The sequence below is a fragment of the Scyliorhinus torazame genome, chromosome 15, assembly GCF_047496885.1.
Source record: "Scyliorhinus torazame isolate Kashiwa2021f chromosome 15, sScyTor2.1, whole genome shotgun sequence".
Taxonomy (NCBI): domain Eukaryota; kingdom Metazoa; phylum Chordata; class Chondrichthyes; order Carcharhiniformes; family Scyliorhinidae; genus Scyliorhinus; species Scyliorhinus torazame.
Genome location: NC_092721.1, coordinates 126209026 through 126232144, shown reverse-complemented (window position 1 = coordinate 126232144; position 23119 = coordinate 126209026). Strand labels below are relative to the sequence as shown.

At 43.5% G+C, this 23119-nt stretch overlaps 1 protein-coding gene across 3 annotated transcripts in view; it reads right to left on the bottom strand.

Moving 5' to 3' along the window:
- Window positions 1–23119, bottom strand: part of LOC140391802 (LIM and senescent cell antigen-like-containing domain protein 1) — a 183141-nt gene that overhangs the window by 113722 nt on the left and 46300 nt on the right. Inside the window, exon 1 of one of the 3 annotated variants that reach the window (XM_072476694.1) lies at window positions 21879–21901. The exons of the other annotated variants lie outside the window; for them this stretch is intronic. The gene's annotated coding sequence lies outside the window, so the exon portion shown is untranslated. Of the gene's footprint in view, window positions 1–21878; window positions 21902–23119 lie in introns of those variants that run through there. 3 annotated transcript variants of the gene reach the window in all.

Sequence of the window (23119 nt, the reverse complement as noted above, 5' to 3'; positions counted from 1 at the left end):
AATTAAAGTGAATGGGATTGGGTAGTGTATTGATATGGAAAGAAAACAGATGGGCAGACAGGAAACAAAGTAGGAATTAACGGGTCCTTTCCAAATTGGCAGGCAGAGACTAGTGGGGTGCCGCAGGGATCGGTGCTAGGACCCCAGCTATTTACAATATATATTATTGATTTAGAGGGAACAAAATGTAATATCTCCAAATTTGCAGATAGCACCAAGTTGTGTGGGAGGGTAAGCTGTGAGGAGGATGCAGAGATCCTTCAATGTGATTTGGACAAGTTGAGTGAGTGGGCAAATGAATGGCAGATGCACCATAATTTGGAGAAATGCGAGGTTATCCACTTTGATAGCAAAAAAATGAGACGGCAGACTATTATCTGAATAGCCACAAATTCGGAGAGGGGAATGTGCAACGAGACCTAGATGTCATCGTATACCAGTCACTAAAGGTAAGCATGCAGGTACAGCAGATGGTAAAGAAGGCAAATGGTATGTTGGATTCTAGTATAGGAGCAGGGATGTCTTGCTGCAATTATACAGGGCCTTGGTGAGACCACACCTAGAATATTGTGTGCACTTTCAGTCTCCTTGTCTATTGAAGGATAGAGTCAGAGGTTTGCAGCATAGAAACAGGCCCTTCGGCCCAACTTATCCATGCCGCCCAGTTTTTACCACAAAGCTAGTCCCAGTTGCCCGCATTTGGCCCATTTCCTTCCATACCCATATAACGGTCTAAAATAGGTGTTTTGCTCTAAAGGGAGTGTAGAAAAGGTTTACCAGACTGATTCTTGGGATGCAGGACTGATGTATGAGGAGAGATTGTATCGGTTAGAATTGTTTTCGCTGGAGTTCAGAAGAATGAGGGAGGATCTCATAGAAACATATAAAATTCTAACAGGACTAGACAGGGTAGATGCAGGAAGAATGTTCCCGATGATGGGGTGTCCAAAACATGGGGTCACAGTCTGAGGATACGGGGTAGACCATTTAGGATAGAGAGTGGTTGGCCTGTGGAATTCATTACCATAGGAATTAGTTGAAGCTAAAACATTGTTTTCAAGAAGCAGTTAGATATTGCACTGGGGCGAAGGGGATCAAAAGATATAGGTGGAAAGTAGGATTAGGCTATTGAGTTGGATGATCAGCCATGATCATAATGAATGGCGGAGCAGACTCGAAGGGCCAAATGGCCTCCACCTACTCCTATTTTCTATGTTTCTAACTCCCTGCCCCTTAGTTCAATTTGTGCTTTTCCTAACCCTTCTGCTGACATATACTGAATAAAGTGTGCCCGAAATCAACTATAAATTAGCACTATATATTAAAATAAGAAAGCATGCAAACCTGGTTACTGGAAAGGCTGATTTAAGAATCCTAGATCGGAGATCAGCCTTGCAACCTTTGAAGTTCTACAGTACCAAGCGAGATTGGACAACAGCGATCACTGATTATAGGAGATCATAGCGCTTTTTTTTTTAAATCAAAGAGTTTTTGTTGCATTGGTGGTCAGGTTTTAAGCTCTCTTCAGGGATGTGGCGAGCCAGCTGGCTGGGCATGATGGTGACTCGCTTGGCATGGACAGCACACAGGTTTGTGTCCTCAAAAAGCCCCACCAGGTAAGCCTCAGTAGCCTCCTAAGTCATGATGGCTGAGCTCTGAAATCATAGGTGCACCTTGAAGTGCTGAGTGATCTCTTGAGCCAGGTGCTGGAACGGCAGTTCTGGAAGGACTTTCTGGAAGCTGCGGATCTCCCTCAGAGGCAAAGTGCCGAGTCTGTGATGATGAGGCTTCTTCCCTTCGCTGTGGCTGAAGTGTTCTGTTGGGGAGCTCCATCAGGGACCGCCCCAACCAGTAACTTGCTAGTACCAAGCAGCTTTAAACAAAACTCTGATGACCCATAATACTGGAAACTACTCGAGCAATTGACTGATCTTTAATTCTTCATCAATTTTAAAAAGCTTGCCATTTGCAGTACAGGAAAGGTTGCTTTTATTCTGCACGTTAATGTGATCAATCAGAAATATTCACAATCTCAATTGCTGTTTCGGTGACCTCAATTCGGTCCACAACCCACAGTTCTGGAAGCACTGAGCTAGAGTTTAACTAGCTAAACTTCCACTACTTACCAGTACAGGGTGCTGCTAAACTTCTTGCTTCTTTCCTATTATTGCTACTTTATGAATTGGTTATTTGCTTGTACAGTTTGCTAGAGCGAAATATGAAGAATCACGCTTTCCAGTCACAGGCCTACATCTCCAGGTCACATGATTAGGCCTAGCTGCCTGTTCAATTGACTGACCCTGGACCTGAATAGACCGCTGCAGAGGATCTCACATTTCTAATCTCTCATTGCAAAACCAGGTTCCAGGAAAAAAACATAAGACAGGTCCAGATTCTTCTTCTTGTCTCAAAGAGAAACACCAGCTTGTCTTCCTAAGCAGTAATAATCAAATGCATTGCTATTAGCTTGCTGATCGCTGAGATCATCCTTTATAATGGCTAAAGTAGGATAGGCAACAGAGGATAAAATGTTGGTTTACTTCACTTGAAATAGATAGGTTCAGTCTCCCATTGAGCCTCTTGATAATTTTCATCCTGCCTGTGCGGAGTCTGCACATCCTCCCAGTGTGTGCGTGGGTTTCCTCCGGGTGCTCCAGTTTCCTCCCACAGTCCAAAGATGTGCAGGTTAGGTGGATTGGCCATGCTAAATTGCCCTTAGTGTCCAAAATTGCCCTTAGTGTTGGGTGGGGTTGCTGGGTTATGTGGATAGGATGGAGGTGTTGACCTTGGGTAGGGTGCTCTTTCCAGGAGCCGGTGCTGACTCGACGGGCCGAATGGCCTCCTTCTGCACTATAAATTCTATGATAATCTATGATAATATATATTATACACACATTTCTCCCTCAGGAATTCAAAAATAGCCATTGGGGACAAAGGAGGAAGATTTAAAGAATATTTCTTGATTGACTTTTTAAAAAATGTGCCCTTAAAAATAGATTCAGTGAACTGTATATTTGTTTCCGATGTGAAAATCCGTTTGCTCCATTATGGTCATCTAATTCTAATAAACTGAATAATTTTCCTCTTTCATTTGACTCCATCAGCATGCCAAGTATGAAGCTTTAGGTTTCCTTGAGAAAATAACTATATAAAGTGTTCATTTATAAAGGTGCTGGTGCAGTGGATTCCTCTAAAACTGCATCAAACAGACCTGGGATTGAGATTGCCTCAACACATTTCACTCAGCACCCTTCCAGTGAACAGATGGAATTTAATTCCATCAATGCTGATCATTATCAAAGTAGATAATGGAGTCAAGCACAGCATTCAGTAGGCTCACTTGCAGGCTTTGGAAACAGCACAGAGTTTGTCTGAAAACAAAGATCAAAGTCTACCTGCAAGCAGTTCTGACATTACTTCTCTATGGCTTTCAGTGGTGGATCACCCACTGGCATCAAAGTAACTAGGAGCATTCCACACTCAATGCTCAGGATCTATCTGCAGTATCATGTGGCAGGACAAAATTCCTAACACCAAAGTTCGTACAAGGTGCCTTGCACCTGGTATCGACAGCATGCTCAGGGCTCAGCTTCACTGGATTGGCTATGTGGTCCGCACGGAGGATTCCAGAACACCGAAGGTAGTATTCTACAGACAGCTGGACATGAGAACCCACACCATAGAAAGCTCCAAACATTATTTTGAAAGAAATTATGAAAGCCAATCTCAGATCTTGCAAGTTGGATCCCACTACATGTGAAAAAACGACCTTGGAACAATCCAAATGGGTAAATCTCTGTTATCAAGCAATCTCAACATTTGAAGAGAATAGCAATAAATCTCTACAGGCTAAGGAAGCACACAGCCAGTGTCTTCACCCATTTTGCTATCAGTGACATCATATGTAATATTTGTAATCAGATCTGCAAATCAAGATTTTGTTAACATCACATCCGAGATGTCACCAACCTAGACAGTGAACACTTGGTCCCCTTGCTGAGTACTCATCATACAACTGAGTGAAACACACCGTCACCTAGACTAACATCTGGGACACTTATTGTATTTTTCGCAACTGTTCAAATGTTTCCCTGTTTTTTGCTGTCTTGTACATGCATCATTCTCTTGTTGCAGGAGTGAGAACATTGCCTGGTCTCCCCACAACCTTATGCCAGTGCCATTCTGGAGCATGTCGCTTGGAAGTGCCCAAAACATAGCGAAAATATTTTTTTCCCCATAAAAATATACTTCATTTGTAAAATATCTGATAGAACATTGCAGGTATTTCAAAATGGCCATTACAGAAAGTACAATGATATTCAAGTTTTCTACATAGATCTCATTGCACTCTTCACGTTTCAATACAATCAAAGGAACATTGCAGACATTTCAAAATGGTCATTGTCATAATATACATCAGTATATCATGGTGCAGACACACACTGATGGACACACAGTTGGGAACACACAGTTGGAGACACACAGTTGGAGACACACAGTGGGACCAATCAACACACACAACACCGCAGCCAATCACCAGTTAGAGCACACGCACTATAAAGATAGGGGCATCAGAGTTCCCGCTCATTCGAGCTGCAGCTAGGAGGACAGAGCTCACAGCCTGCAGCACAGACATTCACCATGTGCTGAGTGCATCGACTGGTTAGGACAAGGCAAAGGTCTTTAGTTAAAGCTAGTATCGTGTAAACCCAGTCAGAGTATGTTAAACAGTTAATGATTCAATAAAATAGTGTTGCACTATTTCAAGTGTTGGTGACCTGTATGTGTTCCACGGATCCAGAGCACCCAACACAACAGTCATTACAAAGGATGCAATGGTATTTACGTTGAAGTCATACATAATGTTGCACTCTTGAGATGCTTCAACACAATTGTGATACATGTAATATTCCCCGTATACATTCAATGAGAGTCATACAGCTCAAGGGGTTCTATGCAATTCTGCTTCCCTCAGTACACTATGGCTGAAAGGTCTGACTCAGCGACCTTTCTTATAATTCTGCTCAATTCCTCTTCTGAAACAACAGTTAAGACCAAAAATGTAAGTAGTAAATTATGACCCCTCGTGTCCTGCCACTTTTAAATGGTGCTGCACAGAATACATTTGCAACGATTGATATTACTTCTCGCGACAGTTTAAGATGCATCATTACACAGCAATTATTTGTCACTTGCCCTGCTACTCAACATACATGTTACGTTGCCCATACTCATGCAAAGTAGTTAAACAGTAGTTCAATGTTTATATTTGAGGTTAACCTCTTCAAATGGATAGCAAAACTCCAATTCACTCAGTTAAACTGTTTGACTGTACTGTATGATCCCATGTTTATTATTGCTTTTCAGCTGAAGTATCACTGGAAACATATGTTCCTATATACAGGGACGATGCGGGGTTTGTGAAGAGGGTGTTGGGTGCCATCCCGGATCTGGACACCCATAGTAGGGGGGATTGGAACGTGGTGTTGGAACCGAAGGTGGACAGGTCCCAGCGATGCTCACGGACCCAGTCGGGGGGAGGGGGGGTTGGGGAAGTCATTGACTGTGCTCTTGAGGGAGATGGGAGGAGTGGCCCAGTGGAGGTTCTTGCATCCGAGGGAACGGGAGTATTTGGTTTTTTTCTCCGGTACACAAGGTGTATTCGAGGATTGACTTTTTTGTGGTGGGAAAGGCTGGGGTTAAGAAGTCAAAGTACTCAACACTCGTGACTCAGAACACATTTCACATTGGAGGGATGTGGTTTTGGAGAAGGGGGTAGTGCAGAGGCCGGGGTGGAGAATGGATGTGGGGTTGTTAGCAGCCCGGGGCTTCTGTAACAAGATTGGGACGGTGATCAAGCAGCATGTGGGGTTTATTTGCATGGGGGATGTCTTGCGTTCAGTGGTTTGGGAGGCTCTGAAAGCAGTAGTGATCTCTGGATTCCAAAAAGTATGGGACCCCTATCTCAAATACTCTGGCTCCATAGTGTCTGGCTTATTCCTGTAAGATTTTCCGTAGGTTATGTAGTTCCACGACTAATATACTAACCAAGAGGGTGTGCACCATTTTTATTTTTAAAAAATTTAAGAGTACCCAATTTTTTTTTTCCCAATTAAGGGGCAATTTAGCGTGGCCAATCCACCTAACCTGCACATCTTTGGGTTGTGGGGGTAAAACCCATGCAGACACGGGGGCAATGTGCAAACGCCACAAGGACAGTGATCCAGGGCCTGGATTCAAACCCGAATCCTCAGCGCCGTAGTCCCAGTGCTAACCACTGTGTCCCATGCCGCCCTGGGTGTGCAGTATTTTGTCATGTCTTCATGCTCCCCCACCCTAATACTTATCCTCTCTACTTTATGTAAAAGTGGAAGCGCCAGGTTTACTAAATCAACTTTATTGGTTTCCTCCCGACATTGATCACACTGTACTGTATCAGTTTTGAGGGTGTGTCGTATTGTCTGTAAAAATGGAAAAACTCTTAAGAAAAATATATTGCAAAGAAGCAGGCTTCCCAAAGTACAAGCTAGAATCCTGATGACCAGCGAATTGGGAGACAGCGAAATCGCTGGCTTTTAAAGCAGACCAAGGCAGGCCAGCAGCACGGTTCGATTCCCGTACCAGCCTCCCCGAACAGGCGTCAGAATGTGGCGACTAGGGGCTTTTCACAGTAACTTCATTTGAAGCCTACTTGTGACAATAAGCGATTTTCATTTCATTTCATTTCATGAAGTTAAGAGAAAAGAGACCAAGATACCAATCAGAAGAATTCATGCAAGAGTTAACAAAGTGTTCTGAGCTAAAGAGACAATCGCAGTAACTACATTAAAAAAAAAATTCAGCCATAGAATCATAGAATTTACAGTGCAGAAGGAGGCCATTCGGCCCATCGAGTCTGCACCGGCTCTTGGAAAGAGCACCCTACCCAAGGTCAACAGCTCCACCCTATCCCCATAACCCAGTAACCAAGCCCAACACGAAGGCCAATTTTGGACACTAAGGGCAATTTAGAATGGCCAATCCACCTAACCTGCACATCTTTGGACTGTGGGAGGAAACTGGAGCACCCGGAGGAAACCCACGCACACGCTGGGAGGATGTGCAGACTCCGCACAGACAGTGACCCAAGCCGGAATCGAACCTGGGACCCTGGAGCTCTGAAGTAATTGTGCTATCCACAATGCTACCGTGCTGCCCGCATTTGCTGGGCCAGCACTTATTGTCCATCCTCCTCGGAGGGCAGTTAAGAGTTAACCACATTGCTGTGGAACTGGAGTCACATGTAAGTCAGTCCAGGTAAGGATGACAGATTTCCTTCCCTCAAGGACATTAGTGAACCAGATGGGGTTTTATGACAATAGAAATCATAGAATTTACAGTGCAGGAGACCATTCAGCCCATCGAGTCTGCAACGGTCCTTGGAAGGAACACCCTACTTAATCCCACAGCTCCACCCTATCCCCGTAACCCCACCTAACATTTTTGGACACTAAGGACAATTTAGCATGGCCAATCCACCTAACCTGCACATCTTTGGACTGCGGGAGGAAACCGGAGCACCCGTAGGAAACCCACACAGACACGGGGAGAACGTGCAGACTCCGCACAGACAGTGACCCAAGACGGGAATCGAACCCAGGTCCCTGGTGCTGAGAAGCAACAGTACGAAATTCTGTGCTACCGTGACGCCCATTTTAAAAAGTTTTTAAAATAAATGGTTCTACTAAACCGTAACCTATTGTAAACCATTTTTAAAATAAATTTTTGAATTAAGGAGCAATTTAGCATGACCAATCCATCTACCCTGCACATCTTTGGGTTGTGGGGGTGAGACCCATGTAGATACGGGAGAATATGCAAATAGTTCAGCATAAAAGGAGGCCATTAGGCCCATCAAGTTTGTGCTGACTCTGTTGAACAGCAACCCATTTAGTCTCAGATCCTTACTTTCCTTGTTAGCCTGCAATATTTTTCTTCTTCAAATATTTATCCAATTCCCTTTTGCTAAATTGGGATCCATCACCCATCATCAGCATTGAAATGATTTTCTTAATGTCACCTCTGGATCTTCTGAGGATTACCGTAATCTGTTCCTTCTAGCTATCGAACCGTTATCCACTGGAAAGTTTTGCTTGATTTACTCTAAACGCTTCATTTAATTAATAATCTTTATTGTCACAAGTAGGCTTACATTAACACTGCGTTGAAGTTACTGTGAAAAGCCCAGAGTCATCCCACTCCGGCACCTGTTTGGGTTATAACCCCACCTGTAAAATGACCGTTTAGTCTTCTCTGCTCTAGCTTCTCCACCTAGTTTGAATTTCTTATTCCCAGGACCATTCTAATCTGTACTCCCTCCTCAGCCTTTATGCCCTCCCTGTCGTATAGTGGCCAGAATTTGCCAGCTGAGGCTGAACTAGCGTTTTAGCACAACTTTCTGGCCACTGTATTCTCTTCCTTTGAGTACTTTGAGTACTTTGTCATGTGGCTATTCTTTGTGACTGAGGATGGATTCATTGGCTGTTGCAATTTTGCCAAAACTTCTTGTATTTGACATCCATGTAACCTAATTTTCCAGTAGAGGTTAGGACCTGACACATGACAAGGGCAGGTGTTGCATCCTGTCTGCTTTAAGCTGTTGACATAAGGGGAGTGAGTGATATGGGGTGATTGGACAGTAGGTCAAATATTGCAAATCAAATGCTCCCTTTGGAGTACTGAAAGCAATGGATAGGAGGGTTGGAAGTAATCGCAGAGGATGATCCATTGAGTGTGGATGCTGATGGGGTAGAAGGTGAGGATAAAGGGAACACTGGTCATAGTTCTGGGAGGGAGGGAAAGTGTGACAGAATTGCAAGAAATGCAATGGACCCATTTCAGGATTTCAAGGCTCCATCAATGTAGTGGAGGGAGAGGGGAAAGGAAAACACATCAGAAACACTGGTGTGGAAGATGGCATCATTAGATCAGATTCATAGATATGAAGAATGGAATAAATTCCTCAGAGGAAACTGTGGAAGGAAGCGTACTTAAGGAAGTTGCGGGAGGCAGTGGGTTTCTGGTTGGTATTGGTCGATAGTCAATCCCTGAGACAGAAAGGTCGAGGAAGGGAAAAGGTGGAGAATATGCAAGCAAGTGAAGTGTGGAAGATAGAAGTGATGCTGATGAACTTTTTTAGTTCAGGGCGAGAACAGGAAACAGAATCAATACAGTCATAAATATACTGGAAGAGTATATTAGTAGGGCTAATTAGAAGAGTACCTTAGTAGGGCTGAGCAAAATGTTTGACATAGCTCACAAAAAAGCATAGCCAGGAACAATGATCCTTCTACATTTCCATTACACTGGGAGAATTCTTCTGAGTATTCTTATCTTGTCCATGGGCAGTTTATATTTCTAAAAAGAATGTTTGCGCGACTGGTTTATTTAAATGCACGATATACTCCACACCTACCAGCATCTTAGAGGGAACACTTTTCCCATGTGCCCTCTCTTCGCAAGTCCAATTACACCCTCCACCGCTCGCTGGTTCCATTCTTCCCCTCCTCACATGTCCCAATCTAGATTTTGGCTCCTTGGTTGTGTCCCTCCCCTCACACACCCTATTCGACCCCACTTCGTAACTGTCCCATTCTATCTCTCCTTGCACACCCTACACCTGGGCTGTTAGCTCCCCTTTCCAGACTCAAAACTTCACTTTCAGTGGACAAAATGCCAAAGGAGCGGGGAGAATTCACACACCCGGAATGTCTGGCCTTAGATCAAAAAACCTCAATATTACATTCATACAATGAAATTAAACTCAATTATTCACCATTAAGCGTGACAGCTTTAATTAACCTGCCAGTTCCAGTTTGGTATATGTGGCACAGTCAGTTCTGAAAGTAGATGTACATTGGCCATGCTCATATATGATCAATCACCGACCATAAACTCACCCATCAGAAAGTATTAAGTGCTTATTGAATCTAATTCCATTCATCAATTTCAACGATGGCCATGCACACGAGGCTTATGATTTCTGTTGTCGTGGGCCTTTCTGGGCTATAAGGCTCTAGATTAAGCCCTGGACCATTGAGCTGCTGTTGCATGGGAAGGACTCCCAAATCCCCACCAGTGTACCACCTGCAATGTGTGCCTGCATAGCTGTGGCCATGCGGCAATCTGAAAAGCTTTGCATGTTGAATTTAACTGTTGGGACGAGGGATGGGGTGCTGAGCATCAAGTCACAAGTGGTTGTCGAGACAGCAGGAAAAACTACAGTTGTATTTTATTTCATGACTTTCAACAGGATGGGGGAGGGTGAATCTCGAACGGGTCCAGAAGTGAGCTGTTGCAGTGAGAAGGGCTGGAGACAGGAAATTGGACAAAGCCTCAGAGCCCCAGGACCTGCACATTCTTTAGTAATTGTTTTGGCAAGGAGAGAGATTCGGGGAGGATGAGGAACCAAACACATCATGGCGTCTCCACTTTTACTAAGCTGAGCCGCTCCAGTCACTTCACAGGCTGACCTACATTCCCAATCTTTCTTCTTGCTACAATGCTTAAACAACCTTGCCCATTAGTGGCAATTTTTGGGGTTTGCTTGTGCTGAAACTCGAGGCAGGGGCATACATCCTGGCCTTTGCCTCACTGCTGGCAATGAGACGGATCCTCGGAGGTCGACTACACTGCCAAGAGCCTCAACGTGGCTGGGTGACTTGTTCATTTTCAGAACAGGTTTAGCCTGGCAGAAGCGGGTGGTGATGGATAGCGACTGGCTGGAACTCTGACCAAGGAGAAAAATGGAGTACCCCTCAGGTAGTAATGGACAGTGGATAAAATAAATGTCCATGGATGTCATTAGAGTTATGTGAAGCTGAAGTCCATGAAATCGAAGACAAATTTATGACCTGATTAACTGCAACTTCAAATCCAACAATAAACTTCAAATCCGATTTTGAAAAAATGGATGCTTCAAAATGGTGCAGCACAGAGCCACATGGAATGTGGTAAAGAGTTATCGAGGAAAGATAGCCTGATCATTTTAAATTATATTTAATGTTTTATTTCATGACCTAAGTGTGTAAATTGTAATAATGCTTTTTTGGTATTTTCTCATATTCCAGCAGTACTGAAATATTTTGTGTTGTGTACGACCTTAGACATTGCTTCTTGTATAGCTACTCACTTGTCTGTCTTTCTTCTTCTATCTTCACTTTCTCATCCTTGTGCTAGAGAGTCCTTACAGGAAGTGGGATGCAAGGAGCGTAGTCAAGATACCTGTGGGAGTTGGTGAGCATATGTTGTAAAATGGCTGACAGTTTATCCCCAGAAAAGGAGACACATGTCAGGGAAAGGAACAGACAAAAATGGATCTCTAAAGGCCAGTGCAGCTTTTGCCTTTTTGATTATTTTCTGTACCTGTTCATCTTGGTATTCTGTACCTGACGTTTGTAGCCATGTACCTGGACCCGCAAAACTCTTTAAACCTCTGCTGTTTCGAGCTTTTCACCAATTTGAAAGTACCTCATTAGGTCCAAATTATCTCTGGAGACACAAAAGTCTGAGAACATAGATTAATTTCATAGTAACTTCCTTGCAGTGTTGATGCAAGCCTACTTATGACACTAATAAAAGATTATTATTACAAAAACAACTTCTTCCCTGCTGTTACCAGACTCCTGAATGACCCTCTTATGGACCGATCTGATGACGTCACATATCTTCTCTACGGAGTAGTACTGCGTTGCTGTATGCTTCACCCGATGCCGGTGTTTGTGTATTAATGTGTATTTATGTATGCCCTATGTTTTTTTTCATGTATGGAATGATCTGTATAGTCTGTACGCAGAACAATATTTTTCACTGTACCTTGGTACACGTAACAATAAAACAAATCCAAATTCAAAGTGTGCAATAGCAGATGTCATTACTTAAACTCAGCCTGATCAACTGATCAAGAGAAAGGTTTTCAGAAAACCATTACATAATAGACTGTGACATAGTGCCCTCTGCTGTTTGGTTCACAGTATTTCTGTTCCCAACAGCATTACAATTGTAAATGCAGTGTGTTTAACTTCAATGGGGCAGACTTGCTTTGAAAAACTATGCCATCTTAACAATATGCCCTGTTAAGTTCAAAGTGTTAAACAGATACGCGCAAATGGTAAATCTCCAGAAATTACTGTCTCTCAACCATTTGCTTTGCACAATCAACATCTCGACTTTAGCATTACCTTTATTTTTCAGAACTTGATGTATTTGCATATAAATTGCCTGTTAAACTCACCATAACAATTCAAGTCCTGTGACTAGGAGTGCAAATACCCTTTAATGACATGATAATGGTTAACGCAATGCCAGTTGACAGTAATTTCCAAACAGGTGACCTCTGCCACCTAAAAAGGCAAGTACAACAGATGCACGGGGACACCACCGCCTGCAAGGTTCCCTCCAAGCCAAATACCATTCAGACTTGGAATTCTAACACTGTTCCTTCACTGTCGCTGGTTCAACCACCTGGAACACCCGAACATCACTGTGGGTTTACCTGCACCACATGGACTATAGCGGTTCAAGAGGGAGCTCACCTTTTTACCTTCTAAAGGACAATTTGTGGTGGGCAATAAATGCTGGCCTTGCCAGTGACGCCCACATCGTTTGAAAAAAAACCAATCCATCGAGCCCAGATGGGAACAACTTAAATTGTTCAATTTCATGCTTTCACATAAACCTCTTAAATCTCATTGATTGAGATACATTCGTCCCACCTTACACAGTGGTCTCAGACACCGTTGCTCTCACCACATCATCAGTTCCAGAAAACTGTACTGCAAAGAATTTGCACTCAAGGGTGCTGAAAAAGTCAAACAGCACACATTGTGACATGCCTCACTCCAGCAGGATTCAGACCAATAGGAAAACAGACCAAAAACGTACAATGGATCACAGCCAATGCAGCAAGATTGACTGCACGGCAAAGAGTAATTCATTTGACATTAAGTTTTTTGGGGTGGGCAGACAATGTAATAAGGCACCAAAGAAACTTGTTTTTGTTTCCTTTCTCATGCCCACATGTCCGTCCTAGGCCTGCTCCAGTGATTCCCGATGTAAACTTGAAAAACGCCTCATCTTTAGGCACATTATAGCCTTCCGGGCCCAACATGAGTTCAAAACTTTAGACTGTGAATTTTCCCCTCCATCTCGATACCCTGTGGTAGCATGGTCCCTTTAAGGGGCGATACTTTGCGGGCCACATGACAGGCCTTGAGCACATGGGAAAGGAATGCGCGAACGTTAACCCAATGGGTGTTTAGGCTCGGTTCTGGCTGTTGGGGGTTCATCAATTTAGCCTGGAAGTCGATAATAAATAAATATATTATATAATATATATATTTATTTATTACATCCATCTAGTTTGTCTCAGTTAAATAAATCACTGTTGATTGCCTCGTATCACAACATTGGCGACAAGAATAAATCAAGCCAGTCGAAGGAGACTTGTCAAAAATTGGAGGGGGGGGGGGGATGGGAACAGAAGAGTGGCCTCGGAGTCCCAAAAAGGTAAAAGATCATTAGCAGTAGAATAGCTGTGCCACTATTCGGGAAAATTACTCGGTTTGATCCAGAGATTGTAAGTTGGGGCCAATATGTCAAAAGGCTTGGATACTTTTCGATGTCAATGTTCCCTTAACATGTTCCCTTAAGGGAACAACAACTGTTCCCTTAACACTGCATATTCTCACTATCTCCCAGGCTTGAAAAGAAGCCGTCACTCCAGGAAGCGTGGAAAACGTGCAGGCCTGCAGGTGAGAGTGAAACAACGCGGCCTCAAAGCCCCTCTGCCTAGCCTACTTCTAGCTAATGTCCAATCTCTAGAAAACAAGCTCGACGAACTTAAAGCCAGACTCACTTTTCAAAGAGAACTAAGGGACTGCTGTGTACTCTGTTTCACGGAGACATGGCTCACTCCTGCTTCACCGGACTGTGCCCTACAACCAGAGGGCTTCTCAATCCGCCGAATGGACCGTACGGCAGCCTCAGGCAAAGCAAGGGGAGGTGGGGTCTGCCTCCTAATCAACACCCCCTGGTGCCTAGATGTAGCAACACTGGCGAGTTTCTGCTCGCCGGACCCAGAATACCGGACGCTAAAATGCCGCCACTACTACCTTCCGCTGGAGTTCAGCTCCGTTATCCTGACGGCAGTTATCCCACCCCACGCGAACATAAAAATCGCACTGGACGAAATATTCACCACCACAAATAGCCTTGAAACGAAACATCCCGAGGCCTTGTTCATTGTAGCTGGGGACTTCAATCAGGCCAAGCTCAAGAGCGTATTACCAAGTTACAACCAACATGTCACCTGTTCCACCAGAGGCCCAAACATTCTGGACCACTGCTACACAAATATCAAACATGCCTACCGCTCTATCGCCCGTCCACACTTTGGCAAATCTGACCACAAGGCTGTGCTACTGCCCCCGGCTTTTAAGCTAAAACTGAAGCAGGAGAATCTGTCAAAGAAAGTCTGATCTCCTACAGGACTGCTTCAAGTCAGTGGACTGGTCAGTATTTAAAAATTCTGCGACCAGCCTGAACGAGTACGCCACTACAGTAACAGACTTCATTAGTAAGTGTGTAGAAGACTGTGCCAAAGAAACAAATCCATGTGTTTCCCAACCGGAAACCCTGGATGAACAGGGACATCCACTGCTTGCTGAAGTCTAGCTCTAAGGCGTTCAAGTCAGGTGACCCTGACCTCTACAAGAAAGCCAGATATGATCTAAAGAAATCCATCAAAGATGCCAAAAGTCATTACCAGACCAAGCTCAAATCCCAGGCTAGCCATACGGATACCCACCGTCTATGGCAAGGTCTGCAAGATATAACGGGCTACAAGATGAAGGCAAGTAAAATCGTCAGCTCCAACGCACCCCTCCCTGATGAGCTCAACGCATTCTATGCCCGCTTTGAACAAGAGGTCAGCGAGAGCGAGCCCTCCACCCCAGAAGCCGTGGATGAACTTGTATCTGAAATCACCACTGCAGATGTCAGAGCAGCCTTCTCGAAGGTCAACCCACAGAAAGCCACTGGCCCGGATCAGCACTCAGGTCTTGTGCGGATCAGCTGGCGGGGGTATTCGCAGGCATCTTCAAGCTTTCTTTACAACAATCCGAGGTCCCTATCTGCTTCAAGACGACGACCATCAACCCTGTACCAAAAAAAGCCAAGCAGCGTGCCTTAATGACTATCGTCCAGTGGCTCTGATATCCATCATCATGAAGTGCTTCGAAAGGTTAGTCATGGCATGAATCAACTCCAGCCTCCCGGATTGCCTTGATCCACTACAGTTCACCTACCGCTGCAACAGGTCCACAGCAGACGCCATCTCCATGGCCCTGCACTCTACCCTGGAACGCCTAGATAACAAAGACACCTATGTCAGACTCCTATTTATCAACTACAGCTCAGCCTTCAACACCATCATTCCTACAAAACTCATCTCCAAACTCCGTGGCCTTGGCCTCGGCTCCTCCCTCTGCGACTGGATCCTGAACTTTCTAACCCACAGACCACAATCAGTAAAGATAGGTAACAGCACCTCCTCCACGATCATCCTCAACACCGGTGCCCCACAAGGCTACTACTACACTCCTTATACACCTATAACTGTGTGGCCAAATTCCCCTCCAACTCGATTTTCAACTTTGCTGATGACACCACCGTAGTGGGTCGGATTTTAAACAATGATGAGACATAGTACAGGAATGAGATAGAGAATCTGGTGAACTGGTGCAACGACAATAATCTCTCCCTCAATGTCAACAAAACGAAGGAGATTGTCATTGACTTCAGGAAGCGTAGTGGAGAACATGCCCCTGTCTACATCAATGGGAACAAAGTAGAAAGGGTCGAGAGCTTCAAGTTTTTAGGTGTCCAGATCACCAACAACCTGTCCTGGTCCCCACATGCTGACACTATAGTTAAGAAAGCCCACCAACGACTCTACTTTCTCAGAACACTAAGGAAATTTGGCATGTCAACTACGAACTTCTACAGATGCGCCATGGAAAGCATTCTTTCTGGTTGTATCACAGCTTGGTATGGAGCCTGCTCGGCCCAAGACCGCAGGAAACTACAAAAGGTTGTGAATGTAGCCCAATCCATCACGCAAACCAGCCTCCCATCCATTGACTCTATCTATAATTCCCGCTGCCTCAGAAAGGCAGCCAGCATAATTAAGGACCCCACACACCCCGGACATACTCTCTTCCACCTTCTTCCATCAGGAAAAAGATACCAAAGTTTGAGGTCACGTACCAACCGACTCAAGAACAGCTTCTTCCCTGCTGCCATCAGACTTGAATGGACCTACCTTGTGTTAAGTTGATCTTTTCTCTACACCTTGCTATAACTGTAACATTATATTCTGCAGTCTCTCCTTCCCTATGTACGGTATGCATTGTTTGTACAGCATGCAAGAAACAATACTTTTCACTGTACACTAATACATGTGACAATAATAAATCAAATCAATGAAATCACGCCAGAAGACAAAAAAGCAGCTGGTCTGTTCAGACAGACAGGCCAAAACAAAACACAACACCTGAGCTATTTGGCAAACAATATCCATGGCTGGAATGAATTATGATCTTGCTTCAAAGCATGCAAAGCAAGGTGAATCAGTTATGGCAGGAAGCAGGGCTGCTCAAGGTTCCTGAAGCGAGGGAGCAGCAGAGCCAGAAAAGAAGAAAAAGTGACCAGCAGTCACAAGGGTTGGAGGCTTGTTACCATTGTGGGGGAGAGCATTCCAAAGACAGACACAAGAATAAGGATTTCAGCTGCTCAGATGTAATTAAAAAGGTCATCATCAAGCCAGATGCAGAGTCAGACAATCTACTACAAGTTCCCAGAAAGAAAACAACGGCAACTCTCCCCTCCCCCGCACGGAGATTGTCCTCGTCATCAACGGCCGTCTACTTAAAATGGAGGTCGATACAGGGGCAGCCACCACAGCTGTGGGTGAGCAGATGTTTAAGTATCTGCAGCTTCTGAATCTCAGCAATATATCGGCAATCAATGCTGGAGAGGCACTGAAGATATTGGATTGGCATCCATATCAGTACCATACCAACAGCCCAGCTGTTGTGAAGTGAAAAAAGCCAAGCCTCATGGGACGGGATTGGCAGAAGCTTCTGCGGAAATAGCACGCGGTCTTCCAGAGAGTTAGGATGCATCAGAGCAATGAAAGGAAAGATTTATGTCGAGCCAGAAGCAACACCAAAAGTGTTTCACACCAGACAGGTGCCTTATGCTCTATAACAAAACGTGTAGGTGGAGTTAAAGCGTCTGGAAAACCTGGGGGTAATTACTCCAGTATAGTTTTCAAAATGGGCAGCACCAATCGCCCCAGTGTTGAAGCCAGAGCTTCAATAGTGATTTTAAGATGATGGTGAACAGGGCTGTTAAAGTATCATGGAATCACAGAATTTCTTTTTGCAGGAGGCCATTCGGTCCATCGGATCTGCACTGACCCCCTGAAAGAGCATCCCAACCCAGGCCCAATCCCCCACACTATCCCTGAAACCCCACCTAGGGACAATTTAGCATATCCAATCCACCTAACCTGCACATCTTTGGACTGTGGGAGGAAACCGGAGCACTTGAAGGAAACCCACGCAGACATGGGAAGAATGTGCAAACTCCATACAGACAGTTGCCAGAGGTCGGAATCGAACCCTGGTCCTGGCGTAGCAGTACTAACCACTGTGCCATCATGCAGTAGATAAAAGATTTATATGCCAAGTAGGCAGGAGGACTCAATACACCAAATTGGATTCAAGCCGTGCGTACCAGCAGTTTGAGCTGGAAGATGAGTCAAGAGAGCTTGTTACCATAAATACCATAAAGGCTTGCTGAAATATACCAGATTGCCTTTCGGTATTTCATCAGCCTGTGCTCAATGGAGAGCATTCCCACCACCCTCCTGGGAGTCTACTGCTGTGACAGAGTTCCAAGTAGAACAGTTGCTTCAGGTGTCTGATGTTATAAATACAAGTTGCTGTAGTAGAAACAAGCTTATACTAATTGACACTGAAAAAACAATGAACTGTTTCATGATCACATGTTTACTTTTTCTACCTTTCCTGTGGTCAGTTTCATCTTATAATTCTCTAGAACTAAGACTTTTTGGATCGTTCCAATATTTGCTCAGTGCCATGGAAAAATCTCGAGTTTGTGTATTTAATTAAATTGTTTAATTACAGTAGACAAAGCATTTTTATGCTCCCCTTAGCAAAACCTGAACTCAGTTGAAAAGTTACTATTCAAAACTTTAGATATTTTGTTTAACTTCTCAATAATGCACCAGCTCCATATGCTCATTTTCCGGTTCTGAATTCACTCTGCATTATTGGGGGATTGTGGTTTCATTTATCAGAGAAAACTGCGAGTCATGGTAAACAGTTGATTTTATTTTAGGACTTCATGAATAAAAGTAGTGAGAACAAAGTTATACTGAGCCTTAAGTTCTAGCTAGGCCACAGCTAGAATATGGAGCCCAGTTCTGGTCACCATACATTTGGAAGAATGCGAGGGTCCTTGAAAGGGTTCAAAGACAAAAAGAATCCAGCTGCAACGCTAGCTTGGAGAAGCACCTACACAGTAAGTGGCAATAATCTAGACTTTTCTGTCTACAAAGACAGAGTAAGCAAAGAAGATTAATGATTTTTTTAAAAAAGAAAATTGGATGGGTATTTGAGGGAAAACAACTCACAGGATCATGGGAATACACCAGGGGAATGCAGCTGACTGGTTGCTCCACAGAGAGCCAGCACAGGTTTGATATACTGAATGGCCTCCTTCTGTATCTTAATGACTCCATGTCCTTTTGGAATTCTAGAATATGCATCAAAAGGCTTTCCTCCTTCCCAAAATCAATTTAGGAGAGCATTATTTCATCAATGTTCATCAGATTAATCAGACTGGATGGACCAACTCTTTCCGAAATCCCCAAAGTTAGAGATTAGATTACAATTTTAAAAAAATTAAGTAATATATTCAGTATTCAGAGCAGGGTGTTCAATTACCCATTTTTTAATGGATCACAATTAATTGCATTATTGTTGCTTTTCTAGCCCCTGTCGCCACCTGGGTTGGCCAACTCCCGACGTAAAATGGAGAACAGCAAAGGCTGCAGGGAAATTCAGCCACCAGAGGCAGAAACTAGCAGGTGCAAGTTTACTGTGTATTAAATTCTGCAAAAGCCCAGACAGCATCGATACAAGCAGCCATCTGCATAATAATGTAGCAGCCATCTACATACGAATGAGCGATCCCCGGGAACAATCAAAACATTTTGGATAAACAAAGCCACGCCAGACTCCTCGGCGCCAGCAGGAGCCAACACAAAAAAGGTTAACGGACACCTCAAGACCGCCCATCGATCAGGGAACCGCTCCAGTATTGGAGAAATCGAACCAAGCGATTGGAACGAAGTCCAATCACTTGGAACCAGGTACAGGGTCCGCCCTGAAAGGCGGGAAGCCCTTGGGGGCTATAAAGTTAAGCCCCCCAAGTTCAAATCGTTCTTCTTGACCGGGTCACTCAGCAACGCGAACCAACCTTGACCGTGACCGGTTCAACTGCCACCGAGATCCAGTAAGTCTTAAGTCAACGCTCACTACGAGATAGGCGCTCCTAGCTACCAGTCCGTACCAACTTTGAATCCCGCAGACTCAGAACCCGAACGAAAGGCCATTTGTTCCCCTGACCTGGTGGGCCAGTCCGAAGCTAAGTATAGGCCTGTTAGTTGTAGAAGTAGCTTAGAAGTAGAATTTATGCATGAGTAGCGATTACTGTGTATAATAAATGTGCTTTGATTTGAATCTTACTAATTGGTGTATTGAGTTATTGATCATTACTTGAACTTGAACCTCATGGCGGTATCATAAAGATACCTGGCGACTCGAGAGCAAAGGTTATAAAACAGAGCCAATTGAACCAACCAAAAGTTAGCAACATCCCATAACGGCAAATACTTCAAAGCTGACAATGAGCAGAGATGCAATGAGGATCTTGACTGTTGGTATGATACTGAGATGGATGCCGATCCAATATCTTTGTGACACTGCTGGAGTATCAATTCAGGAGTGCAGTGCAGACATCCAGATATCTTGGGCGATAACCAGAAACTTAAGATATGGGTTGTTATTAGAGATGCTTGGCAAGAAAATGTGGCTAAAAATGTGCACTGATATTTGGGAGGATAATGAAGAATGTCTGTTGGCATTGGGATACCAGGGATGTGTCTCTGAAGGTCATGTGTGTTAGTAGTGTAAAGATTCTTTGCATACTTAGGGAGGTCAAAACAATTTAGGCAAATACAATGATTTGTACTTCAGTATAACAAAAAAATAACTTCGCTGCATGTGGTAGAAATTATTAATGAAACAGCACTATGAAATGCACACGACAGACAGATGGAAAATTCTGGAATCCTATATTCCAGGGGTGATAGATTTAAGGTGCTAGGTAGAAGGATTAGGGGGGACATGAGGAAACTTTTTTCACCCAGAGAGTGGTGAGTGTCTAGAATTCACTACCTAAGCAGGTGGTTGAGACTGAAACGCTCGACTCATTTAAAAGATACCTGGATCTGCATCTAAAGTGCTGTAATCTGCAAGGCCGTTGTCCAGGTGCTGGAAAGTGGGATTAAAATGAACAGCTAGTTTCTTTTTTCTCTTTTTCGGCCGATGCAGAGACAATGGGCCGAATGGCCACCTTCCGCACCGTGACTTTTCTGTGGTTCTGTGATGTAGAAAATGGTGGAGGGGAACAGCAAACCAGCCTATATCTGGTCTAAAAGTATACATGGCAACGGTCTTTAGCAGATGCTGAGCATTTGCAGCCAGAGAACCCAACAATTATGCAGATTAGATTTACAAAATATTTAATGAGCCAGTTCCAGGAGCAAGGGAATTTTAAATCCCACACTGACTGTAAAAAGAGTTACAACAACAAATAAAATAGTTAAAATCTTATCAAAAACAATCTTTTCAAATAAGAGGATTTCCTCTCGTGGACATGGTGCTCTTGCAATTACAAGCAAAATTAACTTCCTGTTTTAAGTGGTGAGAAGTAGAAATTGCAATAAGCGACTAGGAAAGATCTCGCAAATGTTCAAACACAGTACAGATTCCTTCTTCTTGATGGATTATCCCAGGATTCACTCCAAGCAACACATAAACCTTATACTAGTCAATAAGGCAAAAGCTGGGCAGCACGGTGGCACAGTGGTTAGCATTGCTGCCTCACGGCACCAAGGTCCCAGGTTCAATCCCGGCTCTGGGTCACTGTCCGTGTGGAGTTTGCACATTCTCCCAGTGTTTGCATGGGTTTCGCCCCCATAAGCCAAAGATAAAGATATGCAGGATAGGTGTATTGGCCACGCTAAATTGCTCCTTAATTGGAAAAATTGAATTAGGAACTCAAAATTTATATTAAAAAAATAAGGCAAAAGCTGCTTGCTTCTAGACCTCTTCCTTTTTATGATCAAAGACATAAGGATGTGGTCCAGGATTCATCATTCTTAAATGTTCCTTCTAGTCTGCAGAAAAGGGCAGACCATGGGCCTAGTTCCTTCTGCTAATTAAAATTGGAAACAAAGAATCATGGGACAGGAATTCTCATCTCACAAGAATATTATCCTAACATGATCCAATAGTTTGGGGGCGGGGTGGCTGGAAAGCCTGAATAGATGCACCCATACTACGCAAACACACAGAGATCACAAATATACAACTCGACTGCAAACACTAATTTTGTTGCACATTTAATGTGATTACTGTACTGATTGGATAGACATGTCAGATGAAAATTTTAACATTACTTACTATCCGAAGAGCAGCTTCAAGTTTCATCAGTAGAATTCCTGACTGGATGATGATTGCACCAATACTTGCAACAGCAAAACTACTTGCATGTTGTATCTGGAGACTTGTAATAGTAATTTTGTAAAACCTTGACTGATGACACGGCAAACCACTTCCTATTTCACTGGGCACTGCCTCCTGTGTCATTACCACCTAATATGGAAAGGGTCAACCAGTATCTACTTTTGAAAATTGCTCTCCACCTTCCCTTCAAATTTACTTTAAAAAATGATACTGCTGCTGCCAAAGAACACAAGCTAATCGAATAATGTTCTACCTTCCGGACTAAATCATCTTCTAATCATAAATATGCTTATCCACAGCAACAGCTTCTTCCTGTTCTGCATTTTCCCCAGTCTGAATGCTGGACAGTAATACATGCAACATTTTGCAGGAATGATCATACAAGCTTTTCTTTAATTTAAAGTTCAAGAGCTTTTATTTCATAATTCTGATTTACGAGGTTCTGTAAAATTACATCTTGGTTCACATTCCCTAACTTTGACATAATTTAAACAAATGTATGAAGACACTTCTTCATTTCTCTTTATGGTGGTAACATACTTCTCGCAGAACCGTATCACCATGTTTGGTTTTGTTGCAGCTGCCTGTACAGACTCTATATTTCCACAAACACACAGGACTGACTAGCTGGCAATTACTGGCAGACCAGCCATTTAGTGGCACGACATTTGTGGGAGAGCAACAGTTGTATTTAGATCATTTCTTAAATTCAAGTACTTGCATTGAAATTTACTGCAACTAATGGTCAAAATGTTGAAAAATAAATTACCTGTTGGCACAATTTTTTCAAAAGCAACGCTCCAAATTCAGTGGAAAAACCTATGTGCAGATTATTCTTGTAGAATATCACTCTTGCTAGAAACTCTTTATTTCAAGCGTAATAGTTTTGTGTGTGCGTATGTGTATATATTAAAGCAAATCATCCAGTACATAAAAACCCATGTCCCTACTTTAGCAGTATTTAATTCTATTATTTAATTTGTAAATATATCTTATTTTAGTTGGATAAGGCTGCATCAATCCCTTTTAGATTAGTATCTACATTATACCCATGATGAACGGTTACCGCCTTGTCATCATGTAAGGTGATGTCCCCTTTAAAACCGGGCTTGGAACCCTGGGGACTCCACATCTGGCTCCGCCCATCTGTGAACCATTTATAAGGGGCTGCCTTGTGG